General features: G+C 39.1%; 1 protein-coding gene across 3 annotated transcripts in view; it reads right to left on the minus strand.

Moving 5' to 3' along the window:
- The window catches only part of APBA2 (amyloid beta precursor protein binding family A member 2), a 73,700-nt gene extending 60,596 nt beyond the window's left edge, over nt 1–13,104 (minus strand). For 2 of the 3 annotated variants that reach the window (XM_069866464.1, XM_069866462.1), the window contains exon 1: nt 12,996–13,104. The gene's annotated coding sequence lies outside the window, so the exon portion shown is untranslated. The remainder of the gene's footprint in view (nt 1–12,995) is intronic. The other variant, XM_069866463.1, reaches the window with a different exon arrangement.
- Between the last annotated feature and the right edge of the window lie 2,262 nt (nt 13,105–15,366).

Raw genomic sequence — 15,366 nt, forward strand, 5'->3', positions numbered from 1 at the left:
GCAATTGTCTAAGTAAATGATGCACATTATGTGGAAGAACAGTTACTAAACTGTAAAATCTTGAATACGTGTAATTCTTTCCTATCAGTTCTAAGAAGTTCTGCATACCTCATCAGTTGTTTTGCAGCCTATCAGGATTATGAGATGTCTCTCAAAATCCTTCCAAAATGTTCCCATTTGTCTCTAATCCATATTACTGTAGTCACCGCAGATTTTAAACAGCTAGGCAAAGATAATTCAGTTTCATCAGTCAACTCCAAACCACAACGACAAGCTATCTATCCTTATTTATTTTCATTTTCCTATTCTGCTCCAACTGCAGCCAAAAAATCACTATCAACTGTGAAGCAGCAGCCTGGGGAACAAACGTTCATCGGTCTGCACAAAAGGGATGTAGAGCACTGTATTAAAAATAAATGTTAGTGCTTTGGTAATGAAAAAGCTCAGTCCTGCAACACCTTAATTGTATGAATAGTATAACCTTCTGCTGAAGGGGCTAAGGATTAGCTACCTAACTAGGGGTAAATTCTCAAAACCAGTGTTTGCTATTCCTGCATCGCTAGTTGCCATCTTGAGAAAGATTTTCTTTGCGTTCAGAAACACAATTATGGCAAGTTATTGGAAGAAAATAAAATAGCTACTGCTCTGCACAGAAAATCACTGCATGTCACTAGTTACAGACAATAAATGAAACACTGGCAAAAATCCCTTACATTATACCCCAAACTAGTCCTGTTTACACTCTGTGCAGCATAATAATAAGTGTTGATGTCTTATCACTGTTCTGCAGGTCTGCATATCTGCATCAGATTTGATTATACTGCATGACAAATGAAAATGCTGTTTCCAGTTCTCAGCCAGCCTGGTAGACTACAACTACACTCTTGCAAAACTGCAGCCTCTAGGCAGCATATCTTGTTTGTTCAGGAAAAGCCTGATATAATTGAGATTTCTCCCCCTCCCCGCCTCCCTGTACTTTTTCACCTTTCATTTAAGCTCAAGTGAATTTAAGACTTTTCCTCCAAAATCTTTACACTGAAATCCTGACACGATGCAGAAGAATTAGCTTAATAACCCAGCAAATATACTTTAAGCATGACCACTATTTTTTACAGCTGTACGGAGTGCTGAGGTCTGGGTGATGCCAAGGAAGCAGGCTTAGAGCAACTGATTAAGGGCAACAAAAACAGGAGCATATGCATAAAGCAGCATATCAGGAACAAGCAAAACGGATAGCTATGTACCTTTAAAACATATCATATCAGGCTATATATGGCCCTGTGACACTGTACAATAAGGCATTAGGAAGACTAAAAAGTCTAATGTTTTTCTGTTTAAATTATGATTGTTTTAAAATAAAACCTAGAAAGAGCAGCCATGTTTTCACAAACAAAACTGGGGCAGAGATGTTTGAAGCCCAGGTGAACAGGCTCGAGAGCATCTCTTCTCCTTGCACACACAAAACCAGAAGAGATTAATTTGTTCATTTCTGTTTGTGCGTGCTTAAGAGGCCATATTCTTGTGTTTATCTAGATTTCATTTGATTACTGTAATTCAAGAATATTTCCTTATGGTATTTTTCTGAAGCTTCTTCCCAGGTGGCAAGACCTAATTATTCTTACGATAATCATCAGACACAATTACTCCGAACAGTCACTGACAGCAATCATGGTATTATTCCAGGTGTACTTGCTGGCTGCTGTTATTGACCTTCATATCCTCCCCTTTCTATAAATTATAAGTTTGTTTTGTTTTAAATCAGAAAGTGCTGGAAACAGCATAATAGGATGTGACAGGTCGTAGCACAAGTCAACTCTTGAGAATTCTTTTATTTCCCTATGCCAAACTTGAAGATGCTGTAAACTCAAATGCTCTATGCCAGTCATAAAATTTTAACTCGCTAAACTAAAAATACTGCTGCTATTTACCACTGTTCTTATTTGTTTCTTAATCTGCTGCATTTAACACTACTAAAATAGGCTGCAGATTGCAAAAGGCCATCACTAATATATTAATACCTTGGTTCAGCATACATGTGAGCATTCTGTTCAGCTTGATTATAATTAATCAGTAATCTAGTCTCTTGTTTCTCACTGCCAAATTAACTACTAGCTACATTCATGGATGGAATATTAATTTATACAATGCCCTAGGGGTACTTCTGTATGTAGTACAAGATGCCTCATGAAGGGACTTCATTCAAAGCTGTAGCAGAACTATAAACCAAAACAGAGTAAATCTAGTCAGGATCAGCCACAATTGTATTAAAACTGGACATACCCGTATCAGCAATCTTCGGAAACACCACTGAGATACGTAAGAAATTCAATTTAGACATCTCATGGAAGAATTAATTCCTGTTTTAAATGCACAAAATCAAGCACCTTTCCATGCAAAGAGTATTTTCTGGAGATTTGTGAAAAAAACTTTTGACTTTTTCAAGGTCAAATTATGTTCTCTGAGTATTGCACTGTATGTGTGTTGCATAACTTGGCAGTTCTAGAAGGGAAGGGTTTTTTTTCCCCCAAATTGCTCTGAACCTTCCCACTACACATGTGAGGGCAGCAGATGGACCCAGAAGTTCTGCCTCTGGCCTTACCTGTTCCTTCATTCCTTATATGCTGTAGGCTTCATCTTGCAGCATCTTTCAGCTTCCTAGTGAACAAAAATGACCTTTGCACAGGTGCAGAAAGGATACACAACTATTTGCCTCTTTTCTTGTCATCTTTCTGGTTTCTTTGTATTTTTCTAATGTTTGAATGTCAGACAAGGCAGAGAAATTGCCTTTTTTTTTTAATACAGAAGAAAGTTCTATGAAATATTAATAATCTTGTGATACTTGGCAGTACCAAAATACACTTAAGATGTATTCTATTGCAAAACTACAGTATAACAGAATAGACGTTTCTGTTTTAGCAGCACTGAAAACATAATAAAACTTGAAAGGGGAAATTCTGTTCTCTGTCAGTTTTTCATAGCCCAAAGAAAACTGAATGCAGCATGAGCTCTTGGTAAGACTACGGGGGGCAGAGAATGCAGCCTCTCTGTAAAATGCGAGACGTCATTTTGGTAGCTCACAGCATCCCAGCCCAGAATTATCAAATCTAGGCATCTGGTCATTTGACTGCAAACTGCTTGAGTGTCGAGCCTATCGGCAATCCAGAATGGCTCTCACAGCACAAGAAACACAGCACAGGGAATTGCTCACCAAGAATAGGATGAAAAGCACCAAGAAAGAAAGAGGGCTCTTTTCAGATTTCTAACACAATATTATTAATTATTACAAAGCTTTCTGCACAGGAATTATTCTGAAATCAATCACTGCAGCACACAAAATAACATTAAGCTTTAATTATAAAAGAATAGGCAATGTACTTTGAAAGCAGCATAAAGATTTAGCTAGCTCAGACATTTCAAGCAAGACTCGCATTTTGATTTCACCTTCTGTTCTTGCATTTTAATGTTTTAAGCATCCTGCTTTTTGAGAAGGTTATCACTTACTGCATGGCAAGTCTCAGAGAGCTCCTGTTCTCTCTGGACCTGACAGTTCTGTCTCTGGTACAATCTGATAGGAAATAGCTGAGCCAACGCGAAGCCTAGCAACGAATGGGGCCAGGGGAAAGCAGCTACGAGCACTGACTGCTAGACCTAGGCAACTGTAGAATATTGCTTAGAAGGGAAGTGACAAAAACTCATCAGTTGACAGCTTACATCTAGACTACTACAGGGAATAAAGCACTAATATATCAAAGCATATTGTACGGAGCTGCCCCTACAGCAATATGAATAGCTTGTTTGCATATAATATAAGATCTCATAAGCCACTGCAACCAATTTATAGTCTTACCTTATCTTAGATATCGTGAGGCTTTGATGTAAGGCTCAGTCACATCTTTGTTTACAAACTTTGCCAAAGCTTGAGGTCTCGTTTGGCACGCAGAGCACAAGTCTGCCTTCTTCATTCCAGATGCAAGGGTTTTGGAAGGAAGAAGCATTGCGTGTGTGCCTGTGAGCTTCAGCTCGTCCTTCCGGAAGGCTAATCACCAAATTATCAGTAGAGGGCACAGCAAAACAGCATTCCTCACCAAACATGCATAGAACTAAGGAAGAGTCCCAAGGTGACTCCTCAATAAGCCACCAGGTTATCATTATCTAGTCTTATCTACATTTAAAAAGAAAAAAACAAACAATCCTGAACCTAGACCCATCACATATGTAGCATAAATAATTTTGGTTGAACAAAAATTATTAGTTCTTTTGAGATAAAATTCATGATCCTAATAACTGCAGGATGTTTCAAACATTCAGCTATCTGAAAACCCGAGTGTCTGAAGATGAGGATTTATAAATTGCAAATGACAGAACTACTCCCTAGTGGTATCAGGCAAATGAACAGCATGTTAGTAGATATTAAATCCTAAAGCATAAATAATCTCCTTAAACCTACATCTGTGAAACCTAACAGTGAACTTACAAAAATATCTGTCCCTTATGCTCAACAGAAAATAATTTAAGCAAACAAAGGATGGCAAACAGAGTGGCCAAAACACTGTTCACTATTGGATTGCTGGATATGGAGGACCTTGGTAGAATTGACTTGATTTAGTTGCAAAGAAAAATTTGCAATTTCAGCACATTATTCAGTGCTGTTAAAAAAAAACCAAACAAAAACCAAACAACTATGGATAGATCATCCACAGCAACCAGTATCTTGTAAGTGAGGATATCATCTTTTATCCTAAATTAGTGTAGGTGGAGTTGTAGTTCCTTTGAACTCTGTTTCTCTGCAGATTAGTTTCCATGTCATATAGACAGATTTTTCAGTGTCATAAAAAGTACCAAGTACTTACACAAATGTCTAAATCTTCCATGTAGGCTGTAGAAGCTCTGTACGTTGAAGGACCAGGATCTTGTAACTCTATCAGAAAGAGATAATTATTAAGGTGAATATTTAGAGAGAGCCTATTTCCAATTCTATTTAAGGGCCTACTTCCAAATGTCACTGTAGTGTCACCTTAGGGAAGACTTAAATTGGGCAGATCCAGACTGAGTTTTCTGAGATGTAAACTGTCTCTACTCTTGTACTACCAATGCAAAGAATGACAGCTGGAAAAAGTCTCTTCTTCACCAAGTCAGTGAAAAACACTTGACACAAAACTTGGTACCCAATTTGCCCGTATCATCCTTAGTTATTTGTTACAACCTGTGTTTGTTTTTATGCGATTTAGCTATATTTGTATACTCACATCTTTCTCCCAAATCAATCTCTTCGTATCCTTACATTTTAAAGAAACCAAACAGGTTCCTGTTATCTGCTTCGTATTTATACCAGATTCCACGGCTGTTTACCATTAAGGGTCCCTTCCTCCAGGAATCTAGTTGAAGAGCAAGAATGCATTTATGGATGTACTTATGTTCACGTGGATGCAGGTATGCAGGTACATACATAGGCAAAGCAGTTAACCCTCTTCTTGGTTGCTCAGATACTTCACCAACGCTTGCCTATAATTTGCAGGCAGAAGATGAAAAAGTGCCAATTACGTAAAAGCTCTGAGCAGATAAACAACTGACTACTCTGAAGATTTCTACCCACGAAATTGCAATTGCAAAGAAAGTGATCTTTTTTTTCAGAGCATGGAGCTATGTTTTACCTTCTTTTCTCACTCAATATTTTTCTTGTCTAAACAGAAGATTTCAAAGCTTCCTTTCTTTTCTGATGCTACATAAAGAACCAACAACATTCATCTTCCAGTGAACACACACTCTGAAGTCCCTGATAGCTTCCAAAACATGCCATTGCTTCTCTTTGTGAAGCAATGAATCTGAGTGCAAGGGCAGAGGGACAACTAGCAGTGGTTTATGGATTCTGACAGTACTGTCTGGTAAGGAGACAGTGTCAGCTCCAAGTACCAGTTTTAGGAAAGTCTTGCGGTTTCAGAGACGACTCATCACTCAAGTGCTCTGCAGAGAGCAGCGATTACTGTAGAACACTGCTCTGTTGTTTGGAAAATAATTAAATACCTTTACACATGTTTCAAAATTAAGCATATAACATAACATCAAGGGTGAAGCACTATTTTAGAGGGAGTTTTCTGCACTGCAGCTGACCTAACTGCAGCATGTAAAATACAGGTATTACACGGCAAAAACCATATGAAACAGATCTACTGGATAAAAGGCATTAATCCTGCAGTGCAAGGGTGCTGTACCCAGTAAAAGGAAAAGTTATAGATGGACAGCAATATGGAAGACACCTACAGATAGGAAGCCTCATGCTCCGTATCCGTCTATTATCTCACTTGTGTCATATTGACTATCAAAGGACTGGGGTACTATTAATTAAGCCTTAGAGATAGATATAAACACTAGTATGAAATAAAGACTTTCCAGTGCATTTTATTTCATTTGTCACAAGACAATTCTGTTTTGCTTAACACATTTAAATAAACAACACATTCCCTAGGGTCTCAGCAAATGTAGCTATGCACTTGGATAACACTTTCGAGAATTGACGTTTTTCCTTTCAAAATGAAATTGTTGACAGATCACCGAAACATCTTAGCTGAGACATCACACTGGTACATTGTGGGTCAGTCCAGTTTGTATTTATCTATGCATTTTCCAATTCGTTACTCTGCATCACTCATTACTAAGGCAAGAATGTAAATGGCAACGAGTCTTGCTAATATTTATTCCTGAGTGGTTTGATTATTTGTTCCTAAATAGATTGGTTCACCTTCAACTGACGCTCAGGACTGTGTGTGTATAAAAGCTGGAATCAGGTTTAGAATAAGTAATGTCTTGCCTATCGTTTCATATATATGGCAGAAAGCATTAAGGCTGGCAGAATATGTTCCGTAAGGAATACAAATTATATAATTGTTGCGCTCATTGGGAAAGTCAAAGGTAAACTAATTCCTCTAACAATATGAAAAATTCCTATTTTTCTATCATTAAATGAACTAGGTTTTATCTTTCTAAGTTTAATTATTATGGTCTGAACAACTACACCATGGCAGCCTCCTAGTGGTAACTAGAACTCCCGAGGTTACAGGCAGACACACAGCTGGTTCTGCTGGGGCTGGCGGGACATTCTGGGGGCACCCGAGTACTGCAGGGAAGTTTGTAGCTTGTACCAAAACTGAAATTTTTAAATACTGTTGAGCTACACCCAGTTCAAATCAAAGGATGGCTTCCACCCACCTAAATGCAAAGATAAGCAGCAGTCCATTAATAATAGAAGTTGCCCACAACTGTAAAATAACAACAGCCTAACACTGTGCAGTCTTTTTTCAAGGCTTTCTCAATGGATTTTGACAGGCACTTAGAAGGCTTCCCTGCAGGATATAACTTTGTACCATCCTATGTAGCCCAGCATTGCAAGGCTATAATCAGCTTCTGTGCCCTTTGATATCTCTCTATCAGATTCAAGCCCTGAACAGTAACATAATATTTTCCTTTCCATTTAATTCTTCATCTTGTATTTGCTGTAGTAACAATTGTCAGCTGGGAGCAAATAAAGCCTAAATTATGTGTGGTGTGGCGAAGTCCATTAACCAAGATTTCATTATGTTAAGTACTCTGCGGACATTCCTGCCACAAAGAGCTTAAAAATCTATAAGTAAGTCTACAGGTGACAGATTAACTAAGCAGAATTTAGGGATTTTGTTTGAAAAACGAAACTAAACACATCCACACCCCACACATTGACACAGCACTCATCAAGAACAACAATGGAAGCAGTGTAATAACTGCAAAGCCATCCTTTTACAGTCTCCACAGAAGAAAACTCTTTTTTCCGCCACACTATTCGTATTTACATCAGAAAATCATTTAATACATTCCCTTGTAAAGGTAGATGTTTTTATCCTCATGGTTTAAGCCAGCAAGAAGGTTACAAGCAAAATCCAACTAAATAGCAAAATCAAATCAAGATTTTCCAGTTGAGTAGTATATTTAAACTATTTTGACTGATAATTATGGACATACCTATTATTCCAAGTTTTCGGTAAATGTTTGTGGTCTGTGTGTTATTGATTTAGTCCAACGTTTCACACCCTCTATCTACTGTAATATGAGGTTACAGTGGCGCTGTACCACACTTTTGCACTCTTGCAGTATTCTTTTCCTCTATCAGATATATGTGCAGAGAAGATACCAAACCGTCAAGTCTCTTTAGGTAGGTCAGTCTTTTGAGCAGTGAGTCTACTGCTGTCCTTATAAACGCCCACCCTAGAGGGGACCTATACACTTAGTTGGCTTGTAGCCTCCACTACAATGAAGATTTTTAGCTTTTCCTCAAGCTCCTCCGTTTCATCCCTCACGGGATCCTCTGAAGAAGAGAGGAGGGGGCAGGACTATTACCAGTCCAGCCTGAGGAGATGACAGTCATTGTGTCCATGGGACCCATGCGTTACAAGTTGTTAACCAGTAAGCCAGGATCAACCTCAGTTGTTAGCCCCAGTCAGAGCCATAAGTTCATCTGAAGATAAGAGGGATATCATCTCGAGGGCAATATGGATTTCATCCTGTCATAAGACAAGATTTGTTGGGCCAGAGCATGGGGAAGCCGGCAAAAAAAGCAGCAGTTTATGGATTCCATGTTTCCAAGCCTTGAGATGGTATTTGCTAGTACTATAGTGGGTTACTACATTATTTTAATTGCTACATTAATTTAATTAGGATCATCATAGAGGAAGGTATGTAACACCATGGACTATTTACTGATAAAACAGTTGGTCGAGAAACTCTGGATGGCATTTGGCTTGTTTACATTTATTATGAATGGCTGTAAAAATGTTAAGTACCATCAGAAAGAAAACTGGTAACTCAAGCTTATATCTTTCAAGATGATGCTGGTCAATATTAACGAACTTATTTCCACCCTAATTGTAAAACAAGGCCATCAAATTTACTTCCTTTGCTTTGACACTGTCTGATAAGAAGTTGAAATGCTAAATCTTAGCTAGCATGGCGGTACAAGAGAATTACGGTACCAATGTATACATCTTATCGCACAATCACAGAATCCTGCAATAAAACTGACACGAGGTCAGTTACATTACAGGTCAGTATATTAATAGAGTAATATAATCAAGAAAGCAGATGGTCATTTACCAGGAATGAAGAATTCTGCCACCAATAACCTTCACAATACTGGAAGCAGAAATGGAATGCAAATCCGTATTTACTAGGAAGTGTTCCCCTCCACTGCTTATTTCATGCCTCTGATGCGGCACTGAGCGTGGAATTTCTAGTCACCAACAGAATTCCTTCCCTTTCTATCATCTGGTATGCGACAGCTCTTATCTCCTGGGCTGTAATATGTCAAATACTTTTACATAATTAAAGCCACAGTGATTGACTGGCTAAGAATATCACAGTGATAGGTTTCTTTTTAAAGCTGCCTTATCTCCAATCAAGAATTGTCTTCCAGTAACACGAGATTTTGTGCCTAAAGGACATCTTTTATATATATAAATACACACATACACACATATAAATAACATTCCTTTCTCCTCCACAAGCCAGCAATAACAAGAAAATATCACTATAGTCTGATTTCCCTTTGTAGTGCTAAATCAGAGACTATGAAAGATGGCAAGAGGCACTTACTGAGGCAGGAAAAATGCGCATTTTCCTTAAGTATTGAAACTATAATTTATATTCCTCCCTTGATATAAACCTTCATTTCACTACCAAACAGAACCTTTCCATATTCCATCGGTTCACTCATCTCTGAGATTTGTTATTATAGTGGGGTTTATTTAGGAAAGAAAATAAAAACCTGTAGAGGTCAAAAATACGTGAATAAATTGGTGAAAAGGCTTACATCTTGTTGGGTTATTTTATATTTTAAGGTACTGTTAACAGTTAATTCTTTTTAAATGCAAATCTGTTAAGGGTAAATTTAAATATCAAGGAAAGCAGTTCTGGTAGCATGGCAACAACTGCTGCTGAGTGAGAACTTGGAACCAAGGCAAGTCTTCTCTTCTTTGGCACACTGCAGCAGTTTATAAGAGTAGAAATATTTGTGTTCTTTGTATAACTGCCTATATGATTATTCCTACATTAGTAGTTGTAGAGGTCTTTGAAACTCAAGACAGCACATCAACCCTGAGAAACCTGGCAGCAGTCAGGATGGCCATCCTTAATAGGCAGAAAAAGCTATGGATTAGAAGAAAACATTAAAAGGAAAAGAAAAAAAAAAAAAGGATATGCTTAGCAAGACTTCATTCCCAGGAGAGAGATTTGGTGTGGGTTTGAAGAGCACAGCAGCTCTGAAGCAATCCTGCTTCTGAACCAAAAGCCAAGCAATGCCATCTCCTTGCACTCTCCCTGATGTGTGGAAAAGGCATCTTTCTTGGCTTTCAGAGTATGAGTTTTGAGGCCTATTTTAAGATTTGCCTAAACCAAAGGGTGCCTTTGCACCAAAATGATATTTTTGTGGTAGCTGTTTTCAGTGATTCTAGAGAATAGTCACTTGCTCGTAAGGTCTGTTCACTCTTAATGATGGGGGGGAGGGTGCGTGAAAATTAAACCCTTGCGTTGTTCCAGAACAGAATCTGGTCTCTGCAAGACTCGTTCTCTTCTGTTGCTCCAGTTGCTTCAGTAACCAGGCACTCATGAATATATTACTGTTTTGCTGGGGCAGGAAAAGACAAAGTTAAGTAGCACTTCTGAGACTCCCTAGAAAGACAGGCTAACCAGTAAAGTACAGCAGACAATCTTCTGATTTTGAAGGTCACACTGGGTGGCACAAAGTCCACCCAAGTATCTTTGTTTCTGTCTGGTGCATGAACGCAGTAAATATGTGGAGGGCTGTGTTGGAATCTTATTTTCTTCATTATTCTTTCTCTCACGTAAGTATCGGCCATTTCACTGAACCAGAATGCTGAATTTCAAACATAACTACTGGTTCTGGGAGGTTCTTGTAATACTTTTCAGATAGGTGCTGTCGTCAGGGAACTTGGGCTTCTAACCCTATCGCTTCTATAGAGTGGGAAAGTGCTGTTTAGAAATACCTGTCTAAATGTTTTTGGAATAAATGAGCACCAAAAAGAGACAGACCTTGAGCCTGAATGTTTTGCTTCTTGGTAGCTGATTATCCTGGTTTAATGCAGACAGCGCACTGATGACTTCATAGTCTTGTGTTTCATACAATTTGAGATAGGTATTGCCTTGATTTTGGAATTGCAGCTAATGTTTCATCCAGGCTCCCTAATTCTATCTGAACATTCACTCTGTTGGAACCTACACTTCAAAAATTTCCTGTCATTTCCTCTTCCTCCTCAAGGAATTTTCATATAGACATACCATTACCACCAGCAGCAATATACATGTTGTCTTGTTTCTTCTCCTCCTTTCCTTCTTTACTCCCATATTCTCTTGCTATCTGATATGCTTATTCCTCTAATCAGTTTAGGACTCCTAAAGTCAGCCAGCAGTTGGAGGTCTACAGGTCTTTCCTTTCTGTACGAGACGAGCCTTTTCTGAGTTTTATTACCATAACCACTTCAGAAGTGCTGGGACCAACAGGAATTGGTTCCACCTGGCTTTTGACACATTTTGTTTCTTCCTTCATACAAAATGCTGTAATGACTTAATCTTCCCTGCCACTGAGGATTTCTGGGTGCCTAAGGAGTCCCTTCCAGAGGCCCTTAAGAGATCTGTTCACGTGATTCTCCAAAAGACAGGCACAGTATGTTTGTGGAGAATTGATGTGACATGGTTACTGCTATCTGTTGATAGTTTGTAGTGCAACTAAGGTTTACATCAACTGTTAGAACCCCAAGATATATGCAAGGTCATCTATGTTTATTTTTACACTTCCATCTTCGATAGCATGTCCAGAGGAGCAGATCACACAGTGATCCCAGGGAATCATTCTCATGTCATGCCTAAAACCACAACTGAATGAAGCTCTCTGTGGACTCAAACTCTTTAACACAGTGAGACAAAATGATGCAAGCCTATACATAAGAATATGAATTCTCCATCTCTGTTTATCTGCTAAAACATGAATTTTCTGTTCAATTTTTACTGAAATTACTGTCTCACTTAATCCTCCAGAGAACCCTGCAGTGTCATGCTAAGATAATCACTTGGCTGTCACTCACAACAAATCCAAAGTGGAACAACTGGAAAACAGAGATTACTCTTCTACAGTTTCTGCAAGAAAAATATCTTACTGTAGAAAATGGAAATGAACAAAAAAACCCCTGTGTTCCCATGTTAGACAACATCACTTGACATTTTGGACTACAGTGGTCAAGCACCTAGATCTGCACACTCACCAGAACAGTGTCACCACTCACAGTTAGTGTTACAAAGCTGTTATGTTGGGTTGTGAGCTGTCTGTTTGTTAAGATGTTGCTATACTCAGGACACTAAGAAGAAACTTGCCTGCTATAACCACATTACGATATCTAAGCAACATCTAACCACTATATTCAAGTGAAAGAATTTCACTAAATTCTTCAAGGATTAGATCCTGTGGAACCTTAACACACAAAGGTAGATGACACATAGAAGAAAACCTCGCCAGGTCAGGCTTCTCTTGTAGAAACTTCTCAGGAATAAAACCGATATATTTCAGACGAACTTCCACAAAGGTTGTAGTTGACATGAGGGGGATCTCAGAAAGTAAAAGGAAAGACAGAAGCCTGGAAATAATGCCAGCTGGTGACATGCTCACAAACATTCCTAAAAAAATACTTGTCTAGACTTCAAACCTCACACTGGCTCACACAGGTTATAACTGACATATTTCTCCATTCCAAGATGTTTCGTATACCTTTTTGCCAGTTTTCCGTTCCTATTCATTTACTTCTATTTCAAAAGAAAATGATCCCTTCATACACGAATGTACCTCAGAGCATGCATCTCCAGCAACATTTCATGCAACCTTATAATCCAAGAATAATGACACTTCTTCCTCGTCATCCCTACCTACAAGGTTTCTAGTTCTCTCTCTTTTGCTTAGTTGGAAGTACCTATTAATCCCAGAGTTTTCTGTATCAGTCGCTGCTCAGCTCTAACTTACTCCTCTTGAAGTTCAGGTCACCTTCCTCTGCTACAGCAGGCGAATGAAGACAGTAAGCACTGGAACAAAAAAGGAAAGGAATGTCACATACTCAAATGACCGTGCATTTACCTACCAGCACTAGAAACAAACAGTTTACTCTATATGTGGTTTTACTAGTTGGATAAGACCTTTCTTCTGGAAAATATTGTCATTAGCCAAGATGAGACTTAAGTTCAGGCAAAACTAAGAATTGGAATGAAAGCACTCTTTTCATGGATGCCATGATAAAGCCTAAGTGCTGCATGTTTGGCTCCCACAGGCAGCAGAAGCCTTAAGCACTACACAATTCAAGAACACATGGTGCTTTCTTGAGCTGCTTTTCATATGACTCTCAAGGGAAAATGGGTCCTCAGGAAAAAAAAAAAAACTTAGATTTTAATGCTGTCTCCAGCAGACTAAAAGCATTTGCAAGTATCTAAAGTACTTATAATGAACATTTGACTCAACAACCACACGTTTTGTGGAGTGTCTAAAAACCAGTGAATTCTGATTCTGCTTTCAGCTCTTCCTCTTGACTTGTGAAGTGCATGTGACTGCACCAGTGCTTTATTTTCTCCATTATGTCTTTTGCACTAATGTTGCAAGGCTTTAATTGCCTCATAGGAGTGCGTAGAGTCACTATGTAGAAAGGTTCCTGCTTGCAAGAATATGTTCTTACTTTTGTTTATATTTACATTAAAATAAAATATTTCAAGCAAGGCTTATAGTAAGGTATTGGTTTGTACTAACAGAAACGTACTAGTACACAGGTAATAGAGGCCAGTGTATCATACTGACATTATACTTAATCTCTGCTGAGACCCATGGGTCAGCCCTACAGTGAAAGCTCTAGTTCTTTCTAAGAAAATTCTGACTTTTGGGAACGTCTGCTTCTTGTAGGCACAAATGTACAACTGTTCATGTGATCACAGAAGAATTCAGGTTGGAAGGAATGTTGGAGGTCTCTTGTCCAGCATCCTGCTCAAACCAGGTCATCGGTGAGGCCTGATTAACTTGCTCGGGGCATTATCCAGTCTGGCCTTAAAAACCTCCAAGGACGGAGACTACACAACCTCTCTGGGCTACCTATTGTCACGTATGATTTTCGTTGTGAGGCAAAAGTTTTTATTTATAGACAGTCTGAACCTCTCGTTTCAACATATGCCCCGCTCCCTCAGCCTCTCCTCACAGAGCCTGGCCTCCAGCCCCAAACACTCTGGTGTTCTCTGTGGAACTCCAGTTCTTATCTTTCTCGTACCAGGGGGCACCAAGCCGCACACGGTCTATAGGTGCAGTCGACTGAATGATGAGTGGAGGTGGAAGATTACTTCCCTTGATGTACTGTCTTTGTTCATACAGCCCAGGATGCTCCTGGCTATCTTTGTTGCCAGGGTACGTGGCTGGTTCTCCAGGACATCTGGGCCTTCGCGGCAGGGCTGCTCCCCGGCCTCTATCATTGCAATGGCTTAAAGCCTGAAAGCACAGCCCTGGTTATTCAAACACAGATTACTAGGGAAATGGATATAAAAAGGCTGAAAAAGCACCAAAAACCTGATGTGTTCAAAAGCTACAACCAAGATTCTGTTCTGGACAAAACCAGAATCTTCTGTTTTTCTCTGGCAGCCTGGAACAGATCACTTCTTGCTAAATTTCTCTAGCTTCAGCACAGGAATATAAACTGGGAGAGGTTTAAACTGTGGCATTTTCACGAATTGTTTCTTAGCAAATGTTCTTATCAGAGCAGCTAGAGAAATGGTAAAATTATGCTACTTGAAGTGGTTACTCATATTCACAGCCTTAAGCAAAGGTCACTTTTTAAAGACCCTGCTCTTGTTTAAATTCAAGTCCAGTCTCCAGCCTGAACAGGCATTAACCAAAATACGCTTTTTGAGAGTCTTCCTTAGAATCATAAGACATTTACCAGAAGATCTGAGCGCCTGCGGCCTTTTCAAGAACACTTTTCCTTTACGATCAGAAGATCAAGGGGAAGCAATAATGCAGCTGCTGATTAGAGGCAACACTGCATTTTTAAAAATAGCTTTAGATATTTCCAAGTGCAGATAAGGGCTAAACTATCAGCGAATTTAGATTCAGAAAGCCTGACAACGAAGGCTTACAAGGGCAAGTCTGCAGCATGAAATCCTGTGAGCTCAAAGTGGAGTAAGAACAGTGGCTTCCCTTTTAGTAGTTCAGTACTCATGGAACAACATATGGAAAGAAAAGCTCTTTCTGTCCCACAGAGAGGAGAATCCGGACTATACAGCGGTAACTGCAATCTTATGCTTTAACATAAACTTCAG

This window comes from Phaenicophaeus curvirostris, chromosome 12, assembly GCF_032191515.1.
Source record: "Phaenicophaeus curvirostris isolate KB17595 chromosome 12, BPBGC_Pcur_1.0, whole genome shotgun sequence".
NCBI lineage: Eukaryota > Metazoa > Chordata > Aves > Cuculiformes > Cuculidae > Phaenicophaeus > Phaenicophaeus curvirostris.